Source organism: Malus sylvestris, chromosome 10 (genome assembly GCF_916048215.2).
Source record: "Malus sylvestris chromosome 10, drMalSylv7.2, whole genome shotgun sequence".
NCBI classification, from domain to species: domain Eukaryota; kingdom Viridiplantae; phylum Streptophyta; class Magnoliopsida; order Rosales; family Rosaceae; genus Malus; species Malus sylvestris.
The window spans coordinates 3,476,697-3,487,892 of NC_062269.1; the positions used below are offsets into that span (position 1 = coordinate 3,476,697).

An 11,196-nucleotide genomic window follows, 5' to 3' on the forward strand; every position below is an offset into this window, starting at 1 on the left:
CATTGACATCATCAATAATTAATTTAGATTTTCTTTAGGAAGTACCTATCATAACAATATTTATGACACACCCCGTCCCGAAGGAGGGCATGCTGGCCGTCACGTGAGAGTGACGTAACCATTTGCACAGTACGGAAGCTTTAATTATACAATTTATAAGTTGATACACCCGAAGGTGAGTCCTAATTTTTGTCCAATCTGTCAGAACACCGTCGAATTCCTCGTAGTCACCACACCTTTGTGATTCCTGAACCTGGAGGGGCGCAAAACCAAAATTGAGTGGGTCAGTAAAACAATTCTTTTCCAAGTCCAAACATTTCTCAAAACGTTGTAACCCCTCTCCGTAAAACCTGTATACTTTCCCAGAAATGTAAAATATAAATATACATATATATTCTCAAAACTTCATTTTTACTATCTCAACATTATCTCTTTATCAATCATGCCATGCCATGTCATCTCAACATTTCTCATATTAATTATGCCATGCCACATCATCTCAACAGTAATAAGGTATGAATGCATCAACATAATCATATCAGGTGCAAGAAAGTAATCAACCGTAGGCCCTCTAATAGCCCTATACGGTTGAACCTAGAGCTCAAAATCTATCATTATCACTCTACCGGAGTCACCTCTGTGACCCGTCCGGCCTTCTGCACACAAGTTACGCTCTAGTGCTTCTCATAAATCATCTGTGCACATAATCTAAGGTCACCCACCAGTCGGAATCTCACTAACACTCTCGCGACTGGTCTGTCGTACCCACTCCGCGTGGACTGTACGACTAGCATCTACTTGGATCCAAGGCGAGCGTGCGATGCGGTGAATACTATAAGCACTAAACCATGGTGCAGGATTTGAGCTCAATATATATCATCATCATCATAACAGTAATTAAATACTCATCTGTGCGTCCACCGCACCATTTCATACATATGCATCATAAATCAATTCTTACCTGTGCGTCCACCGCACCAATTCATACATATGCATCATAAATCAATTCTTACATGTGCGTCCACCGCACCAATTCATACATATGCATCATAAATCAATTCTTACATGTGCGTCCACCGCACCAATTCATACATATGCATCATATATTAATTCATGCATGGCATTTCAACTCACATTTCTATATACTTTTCATATCAATTCTATGCATGGTATTTCACTTCCCGTTTTTCCACATAACTCATATGCATTTCATTTTAAACATAATTTCATGCATTTTCAATTTCTGGGAAAACGTTAAGTATATATATATATACGGAAAACAAAACTGCCCACTCACCTGGAGTTCGTCCAACAACTCCCTAGCACCACACATCAAGGCGTCATGAAGATCGCCGCCTAGAATAGTAATCAAATCCAACCTCAGAATTCATATCGATAGAATACATAACTTATATAAAATATGTCACTACGTTGATCGATCCGGAAGATCTGCCACTCAGATTTTAAATCCATAACTTCCAGAGGTCCACAATATATCTCTAGGATAACATCCTAAAATTTCATTACCATCCAACGGTTGGATCTCCGTCAATTTCCAAAACTAAGTGACGGTTAACATTTTATATTATGGACTTACAATTCCAATTCCGGAAGATCCGTAACTCGGATTCCCAATCCGTAAGTTCCAATAATCCTCAAATATTACGTATTATAACGTATCAAAGTTTGGTGATGATCCAACGGTCGGATCATCAATTCACATTTTCACCTAAATGTGAAAACTATAAAACGTTATTTGAACACCTAACCAACAATCCTCAATAACTTTCTCATACGGTGTTCAATTTAGGTATATGAATATACCACAGTGATCTACTCGACGTCACGGACGTCGACATATTTTTAAAATAATTTTATTTTTATTTTTTATTTTTACTGTAGCACCTTCTTCTTCCTTGGGTCGCCGGACTGGTTTTTCCGGCGGCCGTTTTCTGGGCAGTTTTTCAAATTGCCATAACTTTGTCATTTCTCAACGAAATCAAGTGATTCAAAAACGAAAGTTGTAGCCCTTGAAGAGAAAAAGAGAATGGTACCTTGCACAACACCTAGTTCGCCGTGGTTTGGCCGGAAACTGCCTCGAAAGCCTCGGAGGTCGCCGGAAACTGGGTATTTTTCAAATGAGTATAACTTCTTCAATACTCAACGAAATTGAGTGAAACAAAAAGGAAAGTTGTAGTACTTGACGAGACGAAGAGATTGATACCTACCTCGACTCCTAACTCGCCGGAGATTCGCCGGAAAACGCCTCGAAAGCTCCGGCCAAATTTTGAACTTGTCGATCTCCGTGTTCTTACGTCCAAAAACTTCCAACGAAGCACTCCGAGCTTCCTTGGGACCTCACTAAGCTCACTATGAGCTTGGATTGTCCTAAAAATCAACCAATTCAAAGCTCATGAACAGTACACTTTCATGGGGAGTTTAGAATCTAGGTTTTCCGAAGTAAAACTTACCTGAAATGGATACCAACGTGATCGTGAAGTCCTCAGGATTCCAATGGTGGTCTCAAACTTGACGTTGGTATAGATTTAGGGTGGTTTTGGTGGTGGTCCGTGTGAGTTCGAAGGAGAGGGAGAGAGAACTGAGAGTAATCGTGAGGGAGGAGAGAGAGAGAGTGTGAAGGACAGTATACGGGAAATGGGGAGGGAAATAAGGAATGGGGATCCCACGTGGTCCTTTTCCAATCCCCAACTCTAAACCACAAAATTTTAACCTAAAAATCTAAGTTCCATCCTTATTAAATTCCATTTTATTTTCAAAACTTAGGAACTTAGATAATTATCAACTTGAGCTTCACATACTTAGTATTTCTTAAGGGCAATTTCGTCCATTCACAGCCACGAATGTAATATTTTGGAACGGGCTGTGACAATCTCCCCTCCTTATAGAATTTCGTCCCCGAAATTCCAGCAACCAACTAAATCAACCATACTCCAACAATAGCTTCGGGTAAATCTCTCTCATCCGATTCTCTTTCTCCCACATACTTTTCTACTGAATGATTTCCTTCACAAAGCTTTTACTACTTACTCTGTCTTAATTCTCAGGACCTTCTTTTTCCAATCCAAAGTCGTCCTTGGTTCCTTATCAAGTCGAATCCAATTTAATTCTCAATAGTTACACCATAATCCCATGTGACAAATCTGCCACCTAGTGACAACGCATCAAACACAAAATACATTATGTGCCTTAGCCAATTCTGAAGGCATCACAAACTTGTATGCAACTTCGTCGATTCCTTTAATGATCAAAACGGACTGATGTGTTCAAGACTTATCTTGTCTCCCTTTCTGAATCTTACTATTTCTGTTCATGGTGAAATTTCCAAAAATATTAAACCATTTACCTTACACACTTGATTAGTGGCATATCCATCTGTTGATCTCTTTTGCCATTCCTGGTTACTTCAGGTTAACTTAATCACCTGAATACTTTGAGGAGACTCATCCATAGTCTCAGGGTCTACTAAAACTCTTTCTCGATCGAATCTTTCTCTACCCAGAAACATTCCATTCACAAGTCATCAAAAACCGACTCACGTGACACATTTCATGGTCCTTATGGCGTTACTTCGGAAACTGCACAACCAACATACTTAAGAAACTTAGCAGTTCCGTAATCCAATTCTCTTTTCCATAAAACAAATAAGTAGTGTTGCACTGTCTGGGAAAGGTTGTTACTCAACACTGGGGTAAATGTACTAACTTGTTACTTAACAAGTATAACTTCTTCTCGATCTTCCATTCTTAATTTTTCTTCCGTTGGTTTTCAATCCACAAGATGATACTCTTGGCAAACATGCCAGATATTAATCTTACTGTAGTCTTCTCACCAAGTGCTTCAGCTAGAACAAACTTTACGATCACCCTGATCGTACAATCATGTTCATTAAGCAATACAATTCACTTTCGCTACCTCATATCAAATTCCTTCCAAGTAATGGATATTGAAGACTTTTTGGATTCGAAAAAAAAAAATCTTGCATTCCCACTAAAATATAATGTCTCCATAACTTCACAGCAAGAATGGTAATCGTGACTTCCAAATCACCAGTAGGGTAATTCATCTTATGAGATTCCATTTATCGTGAAACGTATGCAATCACCCTAACATTTGCATTAGTACATATCCAAGAACATTTAATGTAACATCACCATATACCGATAATTATCGCTATCTTCTGGGAATATTAAAATACGTGCATGAGTGAGGAAATACTTCAGTTGTTGAATCCTTTGCTTACAATTCCTTCCCACTCATACATAACCTCTTTTCTCATCAGTCTCGTTAATGACAACGCAATGACTGAAAAATCTTTCACAACCATCCAAGATAGCCTGGTAAGCTAAGAAATTCCAAATCTCAATTACGACTCGTGGTTGTTCCAAATTTTAATTTCTGTTACCTTTTAAGGATTCACTTGAATACCTTAAGAATATATAACATATCCCAGAAATGCTGCTTGATTCATCCAACATTCGCATTTGCTAAACTTAGCATACAACCAACGTTCTCTCAATCTTTGCTTCATTGACTTAATACGTTTACATACTCTGCTCTGGCTCAGAATATGCCAGAATATCTTCAATGAAAATGATATCTATTTATCAAGGCATTATTGGAATACTTCATCCAATAACTCATAAAACAGCATGAGTATCCATATAGCATCACCAAACTTCATAAAGACTATAACGAGTCCAGAAAACCATCTTATGATCAATGTCACTTATAATATTCAATTGGTAGTAACCAGATCTCAATTCAATCTTTGAATCTTCGCAATTACTTTTGAGCTGGTTAAATAAACATCAGTACATCACCATGGATAACGGTTCTCAATCGTTACCCGACTCCATTGTCTATAATCAATGAACAGTCTCAAGATCCATTTTTCTTCCTCACCAACAAACTGGGGCTCCTCAAAAGTGTTGTACTAGGTTGAATAAAACTTTTATCAACCAATTCCCTCAACTGAATTTCCAATTCCCTTAACTCATCATGAACCAATCTCCAATATAAATTTATACCTGGCAACAAATCAATAGTGAACCTCATATCTCTGCCTGAAGGCAATCCAGGTATACTTTCAGGGAAGACATCAAGAAAAGTCTAACTCTTTCGACATTATTCACACTACTCCAAACAACATCATTTAGCACCACATGAGCTAAGTATTTTTGACAGCCTTTCGAAAACAATCTCTTTGCTCTCACAGCATAAATAATGGCTGAACTTAATCCACTTTGCATACTTACAAAAGTAATCTCTGGTCATCCAGATCGATGGAAAGTACTGGTTTCCCTTAACATTCCGTCTTGTCACAATTATAACCAACCAATCTAATGGAACAGAATTAACTGATACAATATATATTCTATTACTACTAAGCATTCCAAATAAGTACAATACTAACATAAAATAATCTACCGGTTTGCTTGCTTAACGAATCCACGAATGAGTTATTAATATTACGGTCTGCAGCCCGCAATACTGATAAATCATCGTTGTCTCGATAAGTAGGCAACCACTCACAAAGATATAACATTACTATTTTGTCACTCAATGCAAAATACATACACTCGTCTCAACTACATTTATTTACTACTCTCTAGGTAATAACATACATCATAAGAAATATATCAGCCGAAGTCAACTAGAATGACCAATACGGTTGATTCAACTCTTATCTCAATAATACGTCGGCCGGATCCACTCCGCGTGGTCGGCACGGCCGAGCCTATAACTCACCAATTTCTCATGTGTCAGTCAAATCCATTTCTCATGGTCCGTACGGCTGAACATATAACTCATCAAATATCTCTGTACTCACGGTCAATCCGACCAAACTACTAAATCCATAACTCTGCTGAATCGACACTATGATTTCATGGAAAATTGTTGAGTACAACTGATTCTAGGGACGATTCACAACTCTGTGTCCCTTCTGTTCACATAAACACATTCATTAATTTCACATTTCCCAAAGTGTTAATTTTTGTACCTGCAGCACAAGGTACATTTCCTTTACTCGAGACACCTTGTCTCAAATATCTGGGATTACCAGTATATCCATCACTTTTATTCTGACCAGCGACATTAAAACCTCAGCTGGAAAAATTAACTCTAGCTTCACTTCTTTCGAAGCTCTAAATCTTTCTATATCCTTGATATGACGAATCATTAACTTTATCGTCTTCTTTTAATTCCCATTCTTTTCTTATTCTTCTTTATTCTCGTTGCTCATGTTCTCAGAGTCCTCAAGATTCAACAACATCTAGCATACTCCTGATAAGAACTACAATGGATAGTGGTCACCCCAAATACCACTTCCCTTTTTGCCACCCAGCTTAAAACAACATAACACCTCCACCAAATTAACAACAATATCTGGATGGAACGAGGCAAGTCTGAAAACTTTCTATAATATCCCTCGATCATCACCTTCCTTGTCTCATATTTGTAAACTCTTGTTTACTACCATCGATAAATGCCGGAGGGATAAACTTTTCCTTTAAACAAGTCCTTAAACAATTTTAAATCAGCTGTTCCTCCGGTGACAACACATCATACTCCTGTTTCCACCAGGATACAAATTCATACCCAAAACCAGGTAGTCGTCTCGACCCCCTGTCAGAAGGAAATTTCCTTTGACTTGCATAATCTGAAACATCTTTTCCAATTGGTTAATCCGTCACTTTGTTCCCTCAGGTTCATCATTTCTCTTAAGTGATTCAAATTCAACTCATAACCCGTCTTAAAATGTCCATTTTTCTAATATACTGAATCACCATAAGAATAGTTTCCCCCAACCCGCTAAATCAGGGAGACTAAGTTCCTCTAACTACGTGGTTTGCTACGAGGCGGTGTAGTTCTGACAGAATTCACTAGAAACTTCTCAAGATGTCCAAGATTGCAACCATGCTCTGATACCAACTGACACACCCCGTCCCGAAGGAGGGCATGCTGGCCGTCACGTGAGAGTGACGTAACCATTTGCACAGTACGGAAGCTTTAATTATACAATTTATAAGTTGATACACCCGAAGGTGAGTCCTAATTTTTGTCCAATCTGTCAGAACACCGTCGAATTCCTCGTAGTCACCACACCTTTGTGATTCCTGAACCTGGAGGGGCGCAAAACCAAAATTGAGTGGGTCAGTAAAACAATTCTTTTCCAAGTCCAAACATTTCTCAAAACGTTGTAACCCCTCTCCGTAAAACCTGTATACTTTCCCAGAAATGTAAAATATAAATATACATATATATTCTCAAAACTTCATTTTTACTATCTCAACATTATCTCTTTATCAATCATGCCATGCCATGTCATCTCAACATTTCTCATATTAATTATGCCATGCCACATCATCTCAACAGTAATAAGGTATGAATGCATCAACATAATCATATCAGGTGCAAGAAAGTAATCAACCGTAGGCCCTCTAATAGCCCTATACGGTTGAACCTAGAGCTCAAAATCTATCATTATCACTCTACCGGAGTCACCTCTGTGACCCGTCCGGCCTTCTGCACACAAGTTACGCTCTAGTGCTTCTCATAAATCATCTGTGCACATAATCTAAGGTCACCCACCAGTCGGAATCTCACTAACACTCTCGCGACTGGTCTGTCGTACCCACTCCGCGTGGACTGTACGACTAGCATCTACTTGGATCCAAGGCGAGCGTGCGATGCGGTGAATACTATAAGCACTAAACCATGGTGCAGGATTTGAGCTCAATATATATCATCATCATCATAACAGTAATTAAATACTCATCTGTGCGTCCACCGCACCATTTCATACATATGCATCATAAATCAATTCTTACCTGTGCGTCCACCGCACCAATTCATACATATGCATCATAAATCAATTCTTACATGTGCGTCCACCGCACCAATTCATACATATGCATCATATATTAATTCATGCATGGCATTTCAACTCACATTTCTATATACTTTTCATATCAATTCTATGCATGGTATTTCACTTCCCGTTTTTCCACATAACTCATATGCATTTCATTTTAAACATAATTTCATGCATTTTCAATTTCTGGGAAAACGTTAAGTATATATATATATACGGAAAACAAAACTGCCCACTCACCTGGAGTTCGTCCAACAACTCCCTAGCACCACACATCAAGGCGTCATGAAGATCGCCGCCTAGAATAGTAATCAAATCCAACCTCAGAATTCATATCGATAGAATACATAACTTATATAAAATATGTCACTACGTTGATCGATCCGGAAGATCTGCCACTCAGATTTTAAATCCATAACTTCCAGAGGTCCACAATATATCTCTAGGATAACATCCTAAAATTTCATTACCATCCAACGGTTGGATCTCCGTCAATTTCCAAAACTAAGTGACGGTTAACATTTTATATTATGGACTTACAATTCCAATTCCGGAAGATCCGTAACTCGGATTCCCAATCCGTAAGTTCCAATAATCCTCAAATATTACGTATTATAACGTATCAAAGTTTGGTGATGATCCAACGGTCGGATCATCAATTCACATTTTCACCTAAATGTGAAAACTATAAAACGTTATTTGAACACCTAACCAACAATCCTCAATAACTTTCTCATACGGTGTTCAATTTAGGTATATGAATATACCACAGTGATCTACTCGACGTCACGGACGTCGACATATTTTTAAAATAATTTTATTTTTATTTTTTATTTTTACTGTAGCACCTTCTTCTTCCTTGGGTCGCCGGACTGGTTTTTCCGGCGGCCGTTTTCTGGGCAGTTTTTCAAATTGCCATAACTTTGTCATTTCTCAACGAAATCAAGTGATTCAAAAACTAAAGTTGTAGCCCTTGAAGAGAAAAAGAGAATGGTACCTTGCAAAACACCTAGTTCGCCGTGGTTTGGCCGGAAACTGCCTCGAAAGCCTCGGAGGTCGCCGGAAACTGGGTATTTTTCAAATGAGTATAACTTCTTCAATACTCAACGAAATTGAGTGAAACAAAAAGGAAAGTTGTAGTACTTGACGAGACGAAGAGATTGATACCTACCTCGACTCCTAACTCGCCGGATATTTGCCGGAAAACGCCTCGAAAGCTCCGGCCAAATTTTGAACTTGTCGATCTCCGTGTTCTTACGTCCAAAAACTTCCAACGAAGCACTCCGAGCTTCCTTGGGACCTCACTAAGCTCACTATGAGCTTGGATTGTCCTAAAAATCAACCAATTCAAAGCTCATGAACAGTACACTTTCATGGGGAGTTTAGAATCTAGGTTTTCCGAAGTAAAACTTACCTGAAATGGATACCAACGTGATCGTGAAGTCCTCAGGATTCCAATGGTGGTCTCAAACTTGACGTTGGTATAGATTTAGGGTGGTTTTGGTGGTGGTCCGTGTGAGTTCGAAGGAGAGGGAGAGAGAACTGAGAGTAATCGTGAGGGAGGAGAGAGAGAGAGTGTGAAGGACAGTATACGGGAAATGGGGAGGGAAATAAGGAATGGGGATCCCACGTGGTCCTTTTCCAATCCCCAACTCTAAACCACAAAATTTTAACCTAAAAATCTAAGTTCCATCCTTATTAAATTCCATTTTATTTTCAAAACTTAGGAACTTAGATAATTATCAACTTGAGCTTCACATACTTAGTATTTCTTAAGGGCAATTTCGTCCATTCACAGCCACGAATGTAATATTTTGGAACGGGCTGTGACATTTATGTCCCACATTTTATTCATACGATATTATACTTTAATCCAATTTTCAGGAAAAAAATATAGTTAATTTAGATTTTCTTTAGGGAATACCTATCATAACAATATTTATGTACCATATTTGATTCATACGATATTATACTTTAATCCAAATTTGAGAAAAAAATTCGTATGAGTGTGGTTTTGCTACCCACGTGTATATGTCTTAATATGTATATGTCATATCAATTTTGTCTCATTAGATATTGAATGTACACACCACTTTTTACATCTAAGTATTGACATATTAAGAACACAAAAATCAAACACAATATCTCAAATGTTAAAAGAAATGCGATGGTAAAAGTAAATTAAAGTATTCACTTAACGGTTAATTAATATTTTGGAGAAATTAGGTTTACATCCCTCATTTTGCTACTCCATTGATTAAAATGTTATTCCTTGTCAATTTTTGATCAAGGTCCTTGGGCATTAATAACATCATGAATTATTTCAATAATAAAATATTTTTTTATTTTTAAATATATTCCTTTAGTGTTAAGAATGTTACATTAAGGGTAAAGTACAAAAAACTACCTCAATTATTAGTGTCACGACACTTTCATACCTCATCTTTTAAAATTGACAATGTCATACCTCATTTTACGCATTTGTGCCAATGTCATACCTTCCGTTAGCCTGACGTTAATTTGTCAGTTAAATGCTGACGTGGCTTGATTCGGAGCCCACTTTCTATTAAAATATTATTAAAAATTAAAAAAAATTATTTAATATTTTTTAAATATTAAAACAATAAAGAAAAGTAAAAAAAACAAAGCTTCGTCCCTCGCCACCCTCTCCTTCCTTCCTTCCTTCCTTCCTTCCTCCCTCCCTCCCTCCTCTCCTCTTCTCCCCCATCTACCAGCTGCAACCCAGAAAAAAGAAGGAAAAAAAAAAAAACTACCTTCGTCCCTCCCCCCTCGCCGGCGTCATTCTCTATTCTCCCCCATCCCCCCACCCCCTCTTCAACCCAGAAAACAGAAGAAGAGAAGGAAAAAAAAAAAAAACCTTTGTCCCTTCCCCCCCCCCCCCCCCCCCCGCGCCCAGATCCGGTCACATCCCTCACCGCACCAACCCCACCCCCCAAGATCCCAAGATCCCCACACCTGCAACCCAAAATCCACCAGCCCCCAACCTGAAGAAGAAGAAGAAGAAGAAGAAGAAGAAAGAAGAGAGAAGGAAAGGAAAAAACAAAAAAAATAGGAGGAGCAGTTCGTCCGTCCCCTACTCCGCCCAACCCAACCTCCAGAAGAAGAAGAAGAGGAAGGAGAGAGAGAGGGAGAAGAAGAAAAAAAAAAGGAAACCAGTTCGTTCGTCCCCCCCCCCACCAACCCAACCTCCTAAAGAAAAAGAAGATAGAGAGAGAGAGAAAAAAAAAAAAAAACCCAGTTCGTCCCTCCCCCCTAAAGCCAACCTGCAACCCAGAAAG

At 38.5% G+C, this 11,196-nt stretch overlaps 1 long non-coding RNA gene across 7 annotated transcripts; it reads right to left on the minus strand.

The window, feature by feature from the left end:
• Positions 1 to 58: 58 nt before the first annotated feature.
• LOC126587070 (uncharacterized) lies at positions 59 to 9,714 on the minus strand. Of its 7 annotated transcripts, none has more exons than XR_007610973.1 (6): positions 9,312 to 9,714; positions 8,895 to 9,228; positions 8,138 to 8,196; positions 2,229 to 7,145; positions 2,055 to 2,123; positions 895 to 1,356 (listed from the first exon to the last, which is right to left on the minus strand). It is a non-coding gene; the product is annotated as an uncharacterized LOC126587070 (long non-coding RNA). The 7 variants fall into 7 exon arrangements; XR_007610972.1 differs by having other exon boundaries at positions 2,229 to 2,388; positions 2,472 to 7,145; positions 8,895 to 9,714; XR_007610976.1 differs by having other exon boundaries at positions 895 to 961; positions 1,014 to 1,356; positions 8,895 to 9,714.
• Between the last annotated feature and the right edge of the window lie 1,482 nt (positions 9,715 to 11,196).